General features: G+C 37.6%; 1 protein-coding gene across 1 annotated transcript in view; it reads right to left on the reverse strand.

Annotated features, from left to right (window-relative positions):
• The window catches only part of LOC113508368 (LIM domain only protein 3-like), a 41819-nt gene extending 23507 nt beyond the window's left edge, over window positions 1-18312 (reverse strand). Inside the window, exon 1 of the mRNA XM_026891353.1 lies at window positions 17935-18312. The gene's annotated coding sequence lies outside the window, so the exon portion shown is untranslated. The remainder of the gene's footprint in view (window positions 1-17934) is intronic.
• Between the last annotated feature and the right edge of the window lie 640 nt (window positions 18313-18952).

Consider the following 18952-nt stretch of genomic DNA (forward strand, 5'->3'; position numbering starts at 1 on the left):
TGCGGCGGTGGCCCGGCTCGGGAATTTCCCAATTACTGGGTGTGAATGTATCTACTTGATTACGTAATGGATACTTTGAACACCCAACTTGGAGCGTTTCAGTATAATAGTCTTGTACCGACTCAATAATTGTACAAAGTTCAATTCTGTCATAAACCTAATTTGGCATTTGGGTTAGGTAAGTAATTATAAAAGCTATATCTATTTGATAACTTGGTTTTATGTGTGATTGTAAACTAGCGCACTTTTGAGAAAGTGAATTATTTACAAAAGAAACTGTATATTAGGTGTGTAGGTATAAGTAGACTATAACTATCTAACGGATCGGTCGAATTGGGATCTTAAAACACTGTGACATCTCATCCACTACGTGATCCATTTGCCGAAGTAAGAAGCAATCTCATTCAATACCCGGCCCCTCCCCCCGCCCCCCTCGCGCCTAGGGTTGCTAACAATGCGATACTTTGTGCGCGCCCGTATCACGGAACGCAATAAAACTTTACATTCCTCTTTAACTACTTTCCTGTAGTTATCAGCATGTGATACGAAATGGGGCATAAATACAGAATTGTTTGTTGTTTGAATTTGTTCTAGCTAACTTAATAGGTTTAGAACAAAATCCGATGTGTTATTTATTTTTATTATACAATTTGTAACAATTGTAATCTATTTATCCTTAGGTAAGTTAAGCATGTTTATGCATCTTTTAAACTCACAAGTCTATGTTGTTGAGTGCATAAATGAAGTTGATTTGTGTTGGGAATGTGTTCGTCGTCAACCCTAACGTAGTAGCTAGTATCGCTTTCCCCGATTGTATTAGATTCAGCTGCCCTTTTCATCTACATGTCGTTCTCTCTTTACCTCTCAAGAGGGTCTCGAGACTAGTGGATATGCCGCGGACGGAGCTACATGTATTATAAACTAGGTACTTTAATCAAGCAAACTTATTTTTATATTATACTTACAACCCATTTTTTAATATTTAAATATCTATTAAAATGTACTACTTTGTTTTTTTGTTTAATTGCATTATGTTAGCATCCACACACAATGACACGCAAAAACATCCATAGTTTAATTCTAAAACACGAGTTGTACGACTCTAATTTATACAAAACAAATTTAAAACAGTTTCCGTGTAAATGATTTCCGTATAAATTTGATCAGGATTCGCGTTTGTACCGCATTGCTGTCGCCATAGACCCGTGATGGAATTTAGATCACTATCGGGAGGTCACCATCGGCGCACAAAAACTATTTTCATCTAAAAACTCATCTATATTTTGTCGAAAAACTATGAATATGATTATCCACACCATTCCAAAGGCTATCATCCAATAAACCTGGTAGGTACCAAAGGTATCAAATCTTTTTCGTCCGTAGTGAAATTGAATATTTATCCGGGTAGTATCTCTATTCCGGAACAATTTTTATGTAGGGGGAATACAATCTCAAGATATTTGGGAGGGCCACTCCACGAGGATATTGGCAAATACCTTGCCTACATTACCTTTATTGCCTCGCGACGTTGCGTGCCCGATTTGATCGTATCTACGATTATTTGCGTATTATTCAATGTTTCTAAATGTTATTCGACTTGAACTCTAATTCGTTATTCATGAAGTCGATAACAAAGAGTAACATTTTAATGCAATATTCATCATTGTCTGTATTGCACTACAATTCACGTTCAATTTACATAGTCCGCGTCTAATTAAATCGTGTCTAATTAATACGCTCGATATTTTAATTGTTCGATGTATACGCATATCTGTGTTGCAACAGAATCGGTATAATGCAGAGAATTTATATTGGCCATAATTATAGCTGTTTATGTAATGTAAGGAAAGTTGTGTGCCCTACTATAATTAAAGCAACTCTTCAAAACGCTGGCATTTACCGTTCCCAATTATGAATGAACAATTTGGTAATATACATTGAGGTGTATCAAATCGAACCCCTGTTAATGTTCCCGCAACACGGGCGAGGCGCGAAACCGCCGGTTGAAATGTAATTTGCGCAAATTAACCCAGACAGTCTGCATAATTTAGCACATAAAACTCGCCGCCATAAGCCGGACACTTATAATTGAGAGGACCGGACGTAATGGTGTTTCACGCCATCAATTTATTCACGACACATAACTTGTGTAAATGTCGACATTGATTTGTTCAAATGTAACGTTTAAATAACATTTTAGGGTCTCGACTCTACTGGCGGACATGAATTTAATACGTCTGCAAAATATCATGATGAATTAAACAGCTTGTCGCGATTATTTGTAATATTTATCTTCCGTGTTGTAATGTTTATGTCGAGAATATGTTATTACCTGTGAAGATTCATTATTCAACGACTAAAAACACCAACTACTAAAGTGATGTTTCACTTTAAGTAGTTTTTTGTACATATTTACAACTTAATTAAATTGTCAATAATTTATCTTGAAACTTTTTGAAAAATAATAACCATGCTTCATGCTTCTTAATTAAAATAAATTGGACAAGTTCCTAGAAGTTATTTCTCAAATGTGTGGAAGTATTGTACCTACTTTAATCTCAAACTTGGTTATTCTCGGAGTAATTATTTTAACGAGTTAAGCATTAAGAAACCATTTAATGAAGTAATAAAATCATGTCTGTAATAACGATAATATTGCTTAAAGGGCACTTCCTAATTAGTATCGTTTAAATACATTTTGACTCGCATTGCACAATACCTTACATACTTAACTGGCTGGTTTTTACATTTATTTTTATTACCATAAACCTGTTCTGACTAGACTACAAATAAAAACTGCCTTTATTACAAGGCAATTCTTAAAATCAAGAAAACCTTAGAAAAAAAATCGTGCAAATGGCTCGTAGTATTAGCAGTCAGAACAAAAGCCGGGTAAGTATAACAAGTCAGTACATAATAAGTTAGCGTACAGATCGCTTGCGGTACAATTCCCCCACATAATTGTCATTGTTACACGTCGGTGTAGATTCAGCGATAATGTAGCTAATTAACGTTGAGACGAGCGAGGCTGATTGTGGCGCTGTTACGTTGACTTAAGCTGCAATAACTTAGGTCGAGTGCAGTAAATACGTGTTCGTGATCGTCGTCCACTAGGTATTTTAATGAGATTTAATAGCGGCGGTCTGTCAGCCTGCTCCACAACGCCGCACAAGCAACGCTGTCGGCTTTTAAGGCCTTAATTGGTTCCGTACATGTATAATCCGCTTAATGGTTGTTTTGTCGGACAACCCTCAATAACTAAATCCGGTTCCGAGCCTATAATTGTGATTGATGTGAAACTTTATGCACTTATCGCTACACATTGTTCTCATTAGGCAAATAGGCTGTTAAACAGAAATGGCTATGAAAGGCTGACGTTTCGCTACATAAGGAGTTGGGCGACGCAAAGCCGCATTAACTTAAACGTATAAGCATTACATTCTGACTTTACTGAAACGTCTGAAATATCTGAATAGTTTAATAGCTTCATTAGACGCGGCGCTGGGTGCTAATCGTTATTTATAGACTATAAATTGTTACATTCATAGTGGTCGGAGTGGAAGGCGCATAAATTCGACGAGCGAGTGTCGGGTTGACACCTGTGATTGCATTTACAATGCTAATTCACGGCACAATATCACGTCATCTGCCGCCGCGCTTCACGTTTTCACAATCGCGGCCGCCGACAGCCGCCACACGCCCAGCCCGGCCAGCAGCGCCGCACCCAAATATTAACTAACGTCACGCCGTTTTACCCACGCGATCGCTTTTTACATGTATTTAACTTAATTACATTATTGGCAGAGAACCAAGCGGGTGCAAATGGCCCGCAAACCTCAACAACATAATATCCTATATTGACACAAACCATGGAGATGATTGATGATTTAAATTCAATATTAAAAAGATAAAACGGGGAATGGGTCGTTACACGTCGAGATAAGCCGGCGGATAAGCGGCCGCAATCCATTATCGAGCAGTTAATTGATAATTACTTTCTTCCATTACGCCGAACGAAAAACGTGGTGATTAACTCAGAATCGCTTTAACGAGCACAATGGGTCGACGTTCAATTAAAAACCCTTGTCGAATGTCGACGGCTTCGCAGAAAAGAGGAATCGACGCTGACTCAATCTCGTATACATGGAATAAGGAATTACTCGCGTGCGGAAAGTTTTTAATTAAATATTCACCCGTTTTGTAATTAAGACGCGATTCAATTGAGCACAATGGAGTTTCGTGCGGCGCTTTCGAAAGAAATCGGAGACCGCTTTAACGTTTTAATTGAATGCTTACTCGCAAACAGGCAACCTACATATACCAATGTCTTCGATGTTGTTTACTAATTAATGTAACGTGTGTAAAAATCCTTAGAGTAAACCTTCCTTAAAGGATACTATAATGAAAATTATATGAAACAGTGCTTTGCAAAACGTCGGCGGTAGCGCGCCCGCGCCGCGTCCCCGCCGGTGCGCCGCGCCGCCGCTACGTATCCCACATTTGAGTGTAATTTAAATGCATGCACATTACTCGCGAACGGCGCTCTACACAATACCTTAATTTATTATAAATAGCTCTATTACATGACCAGACTCGTCAAAGTATTTTTAGGGGACCTGGTTTTTGTAACGACGTTGTTTACAACACCATTCCAGCTTGCCTCGTTGGTCATATGCACAATCACGGTTGTAATCGAGCTTAAATCAAACAAAATGCAAGTAAATTTAAAAAGTTAATTAAACTAAAACAAAACCCGAGCAAACTCGGAACGCCTTTACAGACAACTGTAAATTATATTTCCTATTAAATGATCGGGAACTGATAGGATATAAATTTAATAAAAGTTTCTCAAAGTAGTTCAATAAACGTCTTAGTTATCTCTGTGTAATCCCCAAAACGACCCGACTGGTAATCTCCTAGACGTTTAATTTCGCCGTTTTAAATGAATCGCAGATCTCATATCCCGAAATCCTTACTCCGATTGGTTCGTCCGTCCGCGCGTATAAATTCTTAAGGAAAATCATCTGCAGAATTCCAATAGCTGGTTGCTGATGTCCAAAATCGTGATATATCGTGGCTCAGATCGTTTCGGGAGCGCCTGTTTATGAGATATTTCATAACTTGCACAGTTCTTCGATCATTTATCATTACTGATTTTATATCGACGCCCGACACTCCTTTTGTTAGTATTTTATGTGAGATATTGCAAGATTTGAGAGTTCAACATAGACAAATTCACAGTTATACGATAATACATGCAGGTGTTTAAAAAGCCGTACCCAGAAACCATGTTTTCACGTCTTAGAATTCGTAGTGTCGACCTTTTACAATAAGGTAAACACGCGCATAGTCAAATAATCGTAACCAATTTAACGTATATGCTTTGAACTGTCATCCGAGCCTATTAACACCATCAAGTATATTTCTTAAATGTATGCTAATGGTCCATACAATACGTTGTGATGTCGCTAATGAAACAGTTTCGGCAAAAAGTAACTACGAAAGCTGCGACGTGACACGCCATTACCTTTTGACAGTCATATGAAAATTGCTAAGAGTCGTCCTAACAGCATACAAATTATATCTGTCATAGTTCATACTAAGTTCAATGTGACCTTACTGTATCTGACTTTTGTATAAAAAAAGCAAAGTTCTCAAAACAGAAGTTCTTTATAAAATGACGTAATTAACACTTTTTTGATTAATTATTGCGCCGGGGCTTGGTGGGCGCGATTGAACGGTTTGATATAATAGGTGTCGCGGTGCGTGACGTGTCGTGTCACCGCGACGGACGCGCCGGTCGCCGCAGTCGGCAGTCGGAGCCGAGCCTCGAACACGGCAGCTCACTTGCTCCATAAACAGGTTTCCGTATTTTTCAATCAGAGAGCTGTCAAAGCGTTCTGACACCCTCATCCCGTCGGCTCGCACTCGCCGAGCACCGAAATTGGTTTTCTACATTCAATCCATACAAAGTTTAATGTTATTCGTTCGCGATATCACCGGGATGCTGCCGATGTTTACCGACGCGCCAAATCATATTGGATTTGCAAACTTTTGTTTGCGGACTTTATTTCATTTCACTGTTAGTTCAGGCCGAGAGAATGTAATTTTAGATATTGTCCTCGTCTATGTTTTGAATAAGTCTCTTTTATTTGTATTCTATATCGTAGAAGATTTTATTAAAAATGTGCATGTCTTATAGATTTGGATCTGCAGTACGACTGGTTTCTTGGTAAAGTGCAGGTTACAAATTAACCGCGCCGGATATATCCGCAAGAGGAGAGCAGAGTGCCAATAGAGGCAGCTAAAGGCTGGAGTGTGCCCACAAGCGTTTATAAATTGAAGGGCTGGTACCTGCGGCTTAATACACCGCCGTTTCCGGTTCATTTCCGGGCGGCGCGCGCGGCGCCGGATATTGCTTTTAAGGTTGCGCCGCACGCCATCGCTCCGCGCACACACGCGCATTGTAATACGCCACGCTATACGCTCCGCTACCCGTTCCTCACTTACAATAATGCGACGTAATCACGTCCAACACAATATCTATGTCAATCAGAGGGGCACTTATTAAATTTTAAAAATAAATAAAAAGACTTAATAAGCTGCTAAAAACTTGCCGGTAAGTATTAATTTAAATTATGTATACAAAATGAGCGATCCGAAGCTTTACAAGAACTGCATTAAAGAACGTCGGCATCATTTCAAATAAAAATACGAGAAACATAATCCCTTGGAGCCGCTCCGGAAATTAAATTTTCCCTTAAGCTTAAAGTTTAATTAAGCAATATCACGCGAGTGGCAGTGGCCGGTATAGTGGCCAGTATTGTAGCGAGGGCGAGTGGGTTCTCATCCCGACGCGTCCGGCCGTTCAGTAGGATATGCGATTTGATGGACAGTCAATTTATGGGCGAAACCGGAGCGGTTACAATGTGTGCACTGTGCAATTTTATTGACACCCGCATACCACTACATGTAATGTATAAAAATACGACAGAACTAACAAATTACAAAATAAAGCTTCTATGCAATCATAATGACAGAATTTTGTTCAGAACAAGCGTAAAAAGCGTTAGAACTATCAACACTAAAGGCAATAACTCCTCATAAATAAGTCGTACAAGAATTTCCATTTTACAATATTAACAGTTGTGAGACCAAAAACATTAATCTGGTTAATATAGCGCAGGTGGCGAGTGGCAACGACGCAATCTCTTCCTGGCAACTTCGCGACACAGACGTGGCGACACATGCTCTTTATTAATTATACTCTACTCGCCGTTCTCACCTTATACTGGCATTCCTATGAATTTTGGATAATACCGCCAGTTGCTTGCCTCAATTACAACCCTATTTATGAAGTAAATATAGGATTGTAATCAGCGTCAGTTCATGATAAAAAATCCGTGGTGCTAGTGGACTATTGCATCACTATTAATATTATAACCCTATATTTTTTTCAGTCCCAATCTTTATAAATTGCTAGACGTTATTCCGTAATCTAAATCTAGTTATTATTTTTCATTTCCATACATACTGCAACCGCAGGGTATAATTAATTCACTGTAATTTGTTGATTGTACATAATAGATAGACAAGCCCAGACCTAAATTACATTTTATGACGTGTGAATTTATTAAAATACTTAATGCATGTTTCGTGTTTAATTTTTTTCCCAGCCTTAATGATTACCATATGGTACATTAAAGCGTCGTGTTAATAGACAAAAACGTTCAAACAATGTATTATGTGTGACTATCTAGCGGATAAGCACGCGGTTTCAATTAGACTCGGGTATTACGAAACTTTATAAAGCAATTACTTTTTATTACCAACTTTATTTATACAGTCTGTTGTTTTCTAATAATGAATGGCACATTTGAAATTAGATTTAGAATTAAGATAAAATACTATTTTATACAACACACTTAAAACCTGCTGAAAATAATTTATTGAGATATCTGTTGGACATAAAAATATTCGAATACCACAAAAGCTAACACTTTGAAAATTAATATCTATTTGTGAACATTAGTAAGGAAACTGGTCTTATCGCTCGCCCTGATTCGGCTGCATTAAATCGTTTCCATTACTTTAAGTAGAATTCGATGTTTATGTCAAACGCGGACGCGATAATATCGCAATTTATTTTATTAACACATTCAGTCTAATGGGGAGCAGGTCTTCCATGCGACGAATTAACTCGCACGGTTTGTAATAGACCACAATATTAATCCATCGCTAGATAAGCACATAATCTACGTAAGTAAGTACAGGAGAACATTTACATAACTGTCTATTCAATTTCCTTTTTCAATCCTGTTTAAAATATTTACGGTCTGAATGTCTGCGCAATGTCAAAGGAAAAAACAGGTAATTTAATGTTAATTTATGACAATTCTTGTCGTACTTAACATCAATCTACTTTAATCACAAATCTACGTAATGATTCCAATATGTATGCAAATATATACATTTATATCTCTATCGCGTGTTCTGTCAGCATATCGTACATTGTTTTTATTCTGTCCGACAAACCAGGTGACTTTTTATCAAAGCATTACCAAATAGTAAAATATCAAAGCATTCAGAGAACTGCACATCGGTCGTGTTGTTAATATATCGTTGAGTTTATCCACGATTTTCTCCCGTTTAAATTAGGCTACTATTGGTTTTAAGTGTCAGCTAAGAAGCCGACTCCAACATTGTTGGGAAAAAGGCCGATGGTGAAGAGTCAGTTAAGAAACTGATTATATAATACGATAAAGTTTGTTAACAAAAGTAATACATCACACGACGAATCAAAGCTTTAGTGAAGTAGCGCAAGTTATAAGAATTCACGGAATTGTAGAGCTGCCTCAGTTGTTTCATTATTTGAAATTATGCCGACTTGTGCCAGACAAGTCACGTAGATTTATGATATTATTTCTAGTCCTCAAATATAGTATGTTTAACTTTTTTCTTTAATAATATTGAAATAGTAGATAAACACTTAAAACTTCCACGCGTAAGTAAGGAGATTAGATACTTTCTTCCCGGCCATTCCCAACCAAATATACCCTCACGATCCCTTTTAATACGATAATATGCCTCTATCTTTCGTCTGCAGTCACACACGACCCTTGTGTGCTAATTGAATTTAAGGAATAAAATCCAATCGCTCGATTCTTTATTATTCAAGATCCAATTTGGATAAGGTCTGATCGGTCCAAGGGGCGGCCCGCCGGAGAGGGGCAGTCGAGAATAAAATTGGTTTGTCACTCAAAACATAAGGTTATCAGTTTTGATATGAATGTATCGGTTTATTGTGAACTTCGAATTCTGCGAGATATAATAATAGTAACCTTTTACCTCTATGATAGCTTAATTGGTCTACAAAAATATAACGGTAGGCACATTTAAAAAAACAAAAACATTTTATTTAAATATATTCTTTTGTGAAACTGGTGTTCATTGGTTCGATGACTTTTTAGCTTGCTTTATAAAGTTACCGCATTGGAATACTAAAATTAATGATATTGCACATTCATAAAGTGATGTTTGCACTAATGAATTAAGTTAGAAGGGTGTTACCATACCGATAGTAGGTAATCAGTGCGTCAACGAGTAACGTTATTTACGCCAGAGGCGGCGCGTGCGTCAGGTCCCTTCAGACGAAATAATGCTGATGACAAAAAGTTATCGACCACGAACACTGTCTACACCCCTATGATACACACTCGCAATAACGATAAAGTAAACATTTGTCTACGATACTGTAATGTAACCAAAGCATTAGTGAAATAGAAAAGTAGTTTTTATCGTTTCGAATCACATTCATTTCAATTAATAAAAAGGAACTCTACAAACTGAAACAAGAGTTCAAATTGTTATTAAACAGTTAATAAGCATACATAAGAAAATTTATGGATACGAAAAATGTGTTTACATTTAATTAATGTTGATTTTTCTGTATCAATAGTGGAACAAGTCATGTCAACAAACCCTACGTGCCTGGATCCACGAAATTAATGGCAAACAAACATACAGTGGCTTGTATTAGTGTGACGCACTGATTGCTATCGCACAAGATGGATTGGGGCGGACTCACCCTATGCACTTCTTAACCTTATACAGGGAACATTTCATTATTATCGCTTTCTACCGCTAGTACATCGCCTAGGTGCTAAATCAAAAGTATTCGTATTCTACATAGTATGAACAAAAATCAAATGCTTGCTTCATACGAATAAAACTGAATATTTATGAAAGACGACTATGAACTATGTTAATTGCATTTACATTTTAATTTGTTTGATGAATAGGTATGCTGTGCTCGTAATAATTAATTAATAAATGTGTTATGAAACAACATATAATAGAATCATTTGTTTCGTAATGTTATCGAAACAACCGTATCCTCAGCAATTAAGCTTTCTATGCATAATTAAATCGTTCCAATAACAGGTGATATATAGATTATGGTAATTCCGTAAAATCCAATTAACGATCGGGTGATTCGTTTAAAAGCGATAAAAATGAGGTCTTTATTTTCCAGTAGATAGTAAAGTAGGATTTGATGTTGTGGTCAGGTTTCCTCACGTCCCAAGCAACTGCCGTTTTAAAAGCCGAACAATGTAATCTGCGTGAACAATCAGAAATAATACAGTCTCAGTAACAATCTGGTAAGACGTTGCGAATGCAGATTTAATTGCCTAAACAGAGTGGATCACTATGCGTACCGATATAGCGTGCAGGAAATCAGTCTGCCGAAGTGAACGATACCAATTAACGTGAAGGTAATAGCTGAAACATCGAGTGACTCGTTCATTATTATGGTATACGTTTCTTTCGTTACCAGTAAACACGAAACCGATTTCAAGCCACAAAACCTTCCACTTTCTATTATCACTAACGCAAGATCTAAAACCGAAGCTTTCACGTTGCTTTATCCCAAATTCTAAAGCTATATTACCAATTTCTTGTTCTAAAACGATTTACGCTTGATATACCGCGCAGGTCTTTTCAGCGTCAATCCATCATGTAAGTAAGCACTTTAAGCTTGGGTGTACGCTCAGGTATAGAGCTGACAACTGACAAAAGTTATATAGTTGAATATGAAACGATCATTGAAAGCGCGGAAATTAAATAGCCGCTCATATCCGGGCGGTGAAGTGTCGTGTCGGGCCCGCGCGCCGCGTGGCGACACCAACCATGCACCCACCGGGACCATCTTCACGGACGAGCGATTGGCGGTGATCTTAACGTATTATAAAGTTATCTATAAACTTTTTTCTCATAAATATGAAGTATACCTGAATAACGTTTTTAATTAACGGTTTTTGTTTTGGTGTCGATCTACGAAAGTGTCACATGAAAGTCATACTTAATACTTCTTAAATGTTATAATTTATTAATAAATACTATTAACTAAAACTTTATTCATGTTATAACGTCAGCTAAACTAATTTTTGAATCCAAAAGCAAGGTGAACTCTACACGTGTCCATTGAAGGATCAATTTTAGGCTACGACTCTACATTTTCACATGCCGACCTTGTATTCACAACGACTATGACGCGAAGACTCATCATTACCAACTTCTTCGTACAGATGATCTAAAATTTGTATTTTTAGCGTCGTAGCGTAGGATTGTGCACTGCTTGTAATATTTAGTTATCGAAAATATAGTTTAGTCATAAATGGATTTTGCTTTTTTACTTAGTTACAACCTGATAGACGCGGTAATTAGTGAAAAACCAGATACTTAATCAAAAGAAAAAATCTTTTTTTAACAAAAAAAAACAAGGTAAATACCAATTTAAAATTCTCACAAAATCTTACTCTATTATTTGTTATATATTATGATTTAAAATATAACATCATTATAGTGTTATGTTAACAAATTCTTGAAAACCTGCTAAGATCCGCAGTACTAACAATTGCTTGCCTCGATATACAAAGGCAACGTTTTTTACGTAGGATCATGAGTTAAACCCGCGTAATTGACATGGTTACTTGCGATCGATTTCATAAACGATCCGCTTCCAGTGTCAGATTTAACAAGGGCTTTAACAACCAATACGACCTCTACACACATCTGTGTTCTACCTGAGTACCACTTGTCGTAATGAAGCCCGATGAAGGGATGTATTGCACTAATAGGAATGGTTTATTCTGTTTAAAGGTATGGTAGTTGAAAATATAGTCGAAGATCCAAGAAATTTTAATATAAAAGTAGCTAATAATGAGTGCAACCAATCCAATTTAACTCAAGTCAAAAGTGTGTAACTCTACTTTGGCTCTACAAAATTGATTAAATAAATTGAGCTTCAAAGGCATCGACAAGCAGACAGTTGTTTACTTAGTATAAGCTGGTACTTGTAAAATATTAATTAGGGATTGTTATCATAATAAGCGGTTAGCCCGCTATCGTTTGTAGTGCACGGTGGCGTGGCATAATAACACACGCATGCGCAATGAGCGTGAGATGCCAATCAACCGCGTTACTCCAATCAATTCAAATCAACATTTTTTTTCCTGATCTAATTACTGATGTTTTTTAATTATTTTTTCGCGAAAAATAATACTGCTCATTATACATGTGCGTTTTCTCCTTCTTAATAACAATACCTACAGTTTTTAGAGGTGATTGATAAACGTGAATTGGTGAATGGCAAATATCAAACTACGTATATAGAATTTACATAATTACTTTCTTGTTTTTGAATAAAATAAACGAATTTATCCTTATTCGTACGAGTAGGGTATAGAGTTACAAATAGAATATCAATAAACTCAAACAGATAGTTTGAACACATTCTAAGTTTGACACTGATAACCCCTCTAATGAATTTTGATAAATTATGAAATAGTGATGTGTGTAATTCTGTAACAACCGATAAAGATTTTGGTATCAAAGGAAGCGTATCGAGAGGTTGTGACTGTCATCCCGGAAACAATGATGATTGTGTAGGCCGTATATTAAGAAAAGAGAGTTTTGTTAAAATTGATAAAAAAAAATGTTTTATAGTTTGAGATGTCGCCGAAACAAAGTAAAAGCTAGGGACACCGTAGGATAGAATATGTAGATATACATACTTTTGATTTAGACCTTCTAATAAAGTAGTATTATATTTCTCAGAAACTCGCAAATTAGCGCTGCGTCAGGTGTTCCTGTAGGGTAGTAGCCTATTATACGTAATGACGATGAGTATACATTTTAGAGGAAAGCCCTTGCTAGTGTAGGCGAGCCAATTAGAAGTGTTAGGAAGTGGCGAAGAAGCCACACTCCGCCCGTATCCCGCACCCCCGCGCCCGCGCCCCGCGGCTGTCCAATTAAACTCACTCTCGCCGCTGACGACGGCGCACCCGCCGCCGGAACCGAGTACCACCTCGTAATTGCGTAAGCCACTTCAAAACAAACCTTCGCTTTTTGCACCGTCGTCGCTAACAATGGAATCATGTCAGACACCACAAGAACACCCCTCCATTCTATTCTTCTACTGTTTAACTATTGAGTTGTTAATTAAATTCGCGCAACATAATGGCCACTTGCAATCCAACACGGGCAAGTCGCTACTGCCTCTGCATAGAGGTGATTTCGGCTCGACTCGCGCTTAGCGATCCGTACTGATGCAGCTTCTTGTTTAATTACAACAATAGTGGCCCCTAATGAGAGTTTGCGCTAATAAGCACTGCAGAATGTAATCAACATGCTTCGTCGGTCTAATGAGTCGAGTTCCTGGCAAAAACAAGCAACGTCGACATTTTACTGAAGATTAATTAGGCGTTGTACCTATACGGCGAGTTAGTATCCTTAGTTGCGCCGGAAGGCCCCTGTTTCTAACTTGTTAGGTACTGTTTAAGCATGTTTCCTGGAAAGTATAACGTTTAAAAGCAATTGGGATCGTATCACGCACGGACACGAGCGTCGTACCGCGAATCAGAGTTGCTGTGCCCTATGCGACAAACATATTAGGTGGCATTGCTCGCAGTCGTACGTACAGAGAGACCGCCTTTAAATAAGAGTCGGCTATTGACAACAAAGTACACAGCCCTGGTAAACGTCGTTAACTTAAATAAGTACGTTTGATTACGTCGTAGCTAGCTACCCCATTAAAACTTAACGAGGGGCAACCCCGGGGAAAATAACTAACCCAATTTCCCTTTGCCGGGAAATCATTAAAAGTCTTAAAAGGGTCTTTTCATATATTTTTTACCCTGAAGCGTACGTGCAAATAAACACATTTTTACATACTCGAACAAACAATTCTCCTAACGAGGCGGGAGCGTAACGAGCGCGAGCGGGCGCCGGGCGCGGGGCGGTGGCCAGCGGGCCAGCAGCGGCGCCCGCACCGCGCTAATTGGAAGGATACCACGGAAATGTGTCTCGTTACACGGCGCCTACCTGCCGACGTCACCGCCGACATCGCACACCTAACAACACCGCTCATTTATTTGAGGCAATACATTCAAATTGACAGCCGAAACGACGAGATCCACCAGGCGTCATACTCGCCGGCTCCGTGCGAAAATGCCAACCGAAACAATCCCATACGTTCAGTGATATGCCATTAAGAACTCAACAAAAAACGTCTCTGGCTAATTTGTGCGACGTTTAAATGCTTAAACTTGTCGTTGTCAGTTGATTAAAATGTTGTGACATGATTGACTTACTTCCGTCGCGGGCGCTACTTTCTTGAAGTAGAGTCGCTTTAAACTTTAAGATATATTAAACATGTTTATACCAATCAATCACTGCTATTCCTAATGTTTATCGGTTATCTCCTTACATCAAATAAAAAAGTTTACAAGTATGAAAAACGACGTTCTCATTAATATAGTTTTACGGTCGGTGTTATCAGCGAGTTTGATAAGGAAGCTCATTACGTTCGTCCGGATACGCCGCGCGTCATCTGGGCACTATAAATATTACGTGTGTTAGTGTGCTCATATCCAGCCACAATAAATATCAATAAAACATGTAACACTTCATTCAGCGTTCTCAGAGATTTCGTGATGCACTAATAGGTAATTTAATTAATAGATTTCCCAATTAGTGTTCGCTGTATAATTAATGGATGTGTGCTGTATTAGCGTCGGATACAATCTGATTCGAGACTCGTCGGCAATTACGGGCGACTACAAAATACGTCGAATTCCGCGTAATTGCTGAGAATATTACGGCAGTGAACTTAATTGTTCTCGACTTAATTAATTAAGCTTTTGTTTGAAACTAACAGCAAAGTGTAGACTTGGCAATTCTAAATTGGATCTTGTAATTACCTTACCCTCTCTTTTGCTGAAACTGTATACCTACTTTCAATTATGGGCCAAGCTTTGTTAATGAAATCAATTATAATTGGGACACAATGAAATGAATTCTATTTGTGCCGTGGAAACAATCGATTATTCATTAACTAATTCTGTGTTTTCTTGGAAGCAATAAACGGGAGGTAAATAAATACAGTATTCTCAATTGTTAATACGATTCAATGACAAACAAACGAATGTCGTTTTGTGTTCATTACAGTTTCAGTTGAGTAGATATTGCTGTCTCCATTATGGAGAGTTTGCCATTACGTAGGCCGTCAGCGAATCATTACGGATGCCTCTAATGAGTATCTCTTGTAGGCCTAATAATAATTATAATCGACGTTTCCCAGGCTTCGCTGCGTTTATTCACATGTTCATTACATATCACCGCTTCAGTGTAAATTAATGCCTTTGTAGCATGTTAATACTGCATATTTGAAAAACATTACTATCTACCTAATTAAGGAACATACATATTTACTCAAGTACTTAAGTGACTTTTTATATCGTTTGTCGAGACGGAGACGGTAACTGGCCGCTTTCACTGTATATGTAATGTAATAAGCTAATGAGACTAATATGAAAAGCTTATCAAAGCTTTCTAAGACGTTACAAGAGATACTTTTACGTCAACTTATCAAAGAGAAAAGGATGTCTTTATTCAGATAACGTCCAACAACAATAGAGAATAGAATATATTTTGGCGTCTCAGAGACACCTACGTCAAAAGACTCTTTCTTTGTTGTAAGACGATACGTCAGTTAATGACGTCATAATTAATAACAATGAGTATCGTTTTACCTACTAATAAGGCTTTTAATAACTTTAATAATAACAAAGAATTATAATTAAGGTTATTTCTCTGCCTAATTCTTCACAGCATAAACAGGTACGCCAGCTAATGCATATTAATTTGATCGTGATGTAATTAATACTCAAATAACAAACATGAACGTTCGCAAATCAAATATAATTAGTATAATGAAATAGATTTACAAATCTTTTCAGAATAACGTCTTGTATTTAATGTAATTTATATTCGTTTAACGTCATAAATACGTTAACATTTAAATGTTATTGTGTAACTTATTTATTGAATTAGGTTACGTTACGACTCTACATATTTATGATGTCTGACAAATTATATTAAATAAATGTTACTATAAAATTTTGTTATAGACCCCTGTAGTTTGGCTTGTAAATTTCTAGTTATTTATTAATTACTAAATCGGGTTTGAATATATTTTTCTATAGTGTTTTGAGCAACGTTTAAGGCCTACAAGCCATTTACCTGACGACACCAGGTTATAAGAAAAGAAGAATTACTTAAAAAACGCCAACTTTTCTTTAATAAGAGAATTCTTGCAAGTTACATATAATACTCATGATAAACACAGCCGAGTCAAAGGGGTGGGCCCGGGTGGGAGCTCCACCAACTTTAATTAAGACACAATAATTAAAATAACAAGCGGCGGGTGTGGTGCGGCATCAGTATGCGAGCTCGTAGGCTTGGGCTCGTGGGGCCGCATGCACGTAACTAATCCACCGGACACATACCAGACCTATTGTTCCTGGACTATAACACATCAATCTTGGTGAGAAGATGTATGGGATTGAGGGGGAAGTACTGACTGACAACAGAATTATGAGAGGGACTTTAAGAAGACGATTGTTGTTGCAAGAAAGAATATAAAAGGCAGGAAACTAGGCAAAAACTACGTGAAGTAATTGGCGAAAAAAAGGCAGGCGGATTTCTTTAATGCTCTACATATCCATATTTATGTTTCTTTTGAATTTTGCGCGTTTAATTGACACCGTCATGATTTTAGCCTTATATAGGGAGCATAATAATATATACACGCTTAAATTGAGGCCCAATTGGGGCCCAGGTCCCAAACAAGTCAAGAGTTTCTGAACAACACACCAATCTCGCTCGGAACGGTTGGAAATTGTAACGAAGGTCACGTGATCATGTTGTGGAAACAAATGATTGGATTACATTGTTTATTTACAATTGTGATTCGATACTAAATAATAATAACGTTGGGATTTAGTAAGACGTAAAGAGCAAATATAGAGCAATGTTTATTTGGAAATGTATTATTTACTCGGTATGTAGCATCAATATTTTATTGACTGTGTTTCGTATCTGACTTAGATAGATTTTAACGATCTTGTCTTCACTTTTTTCTTAAACAAGCAAAGCATAATTCAATTCTTAAACAACAATAGCGTAATGAAGCAATTATCTCAAACATCGGATCTTCCAATTACAGTGAATGGACGCACACTGACGCCCCAAAATATATCACAACATGTGATAAGTTGATAATACACGCACACACGTAAACATATCATCACACTGAATGAGTTAACTTTCTCGTTTGAAAGCGCACTCTACCTAATTGGCCACTGAATTAGATAATAACCGCCAAGATAAGTATGAGTAATTTATATTGTGTGCGAAAATAATTAAATAATGCTCACTGTACTGTATTAATGAATATTTATTTCCCAAGACTATCTTACAAATAGCAATTTAAAAAAGAAACATAAATCATACATTTTAATTAACTGATTTGATTAGGCAGCAACTAAATTAAATAAAGCGAAATTAATGGACTTATAAACATTAATTTACCTTTAAATTGGATTTCCTGATGAGAACCGCAAACAAAACATGTATCTCCAAATACTCTAGTCTGGAACCACGATAAACAAATCCACAGTCAAGATGTAGAGCACCAAGATATCATACAGTAGTTGTCCACTCAAACAATTGACACTTCAGAAAGATTTATTACAAAAATCGTGTTTATCGAAGTTAAAGTCCGTCAACGTCAGGACGCCGGTAAAGTGGACGAGCGTGAGATAGAGTCCTTAAACCGGCGACGGCCAATTAAAATGATTTATTAAACTTGTAATTAAACGACAAGAGAATGTTCGTACGAGCAAGTCGACAGTTCGAGTAAAGTTTGGTAGTCGGTGGAGGCAGGCCGACACGTGCAGTGCCGAGGAGGACTCGCGCCGAAGTGAGGCGAGCGCGGCCGAGCGACAGCGGGCTCGGCAGGCGGCAGGCTCCGCGCGGCCCGCGGCCCAGCGCCCGCCCGCCCGGGGTGGAATGGAACAACACTCTAATATAATGACAGGGTCGGAACACTTTAATACTCTAATTGAAAAAGTATACTCCGACAGCTTTTAAGTGTAATTAAGGTTACGCTTCCACAATGCGACTATACTGGATAGATATTACCGATTCTTTGTCTATGGCATCCTTTGTTTACTGATTATATTAAAATGTTCTTCCTTGTCCATCTAGTTTAATCAAGATATATTTATTTTTGGAAAGACGTTAAGTTGGTGAAAGACACCAACTTAACCACAAGACTTATTGGATCTATCTTTTTTTATATTTAGGTTTAATTTAAATACTAGCGTACACAGTATACACACCCTTGTTATTTAACTAACAGGAGAATAACAACAAACAGCACATCATTAAATGCCGCGATTCGTGCCAACATCCTGCACGCACTTAATACGTTGGGGTAAATAATATTGTACGCTGACATCATATAAATGTCCATAGAAATCGATACCTAATAAATGTAATCGGCAAGTGCGTCACGTCCCACTACTGCTACATAGGTAAGAAATAT

This window comes from Trichoplusia ni, chromosome 2 (genome assembly GCF_003590095.1).
Source record: "Trichoplusia ni isolate ovarian cell line Hi5 chromosome 2, tn1, whole genome shotgun sequence".
NCBI lineage: Eukaryota > Metazoa > Arthropoda > Insecta > Lepidoptera > Noctuidae > Trichoplusia > Trichoplusia ni.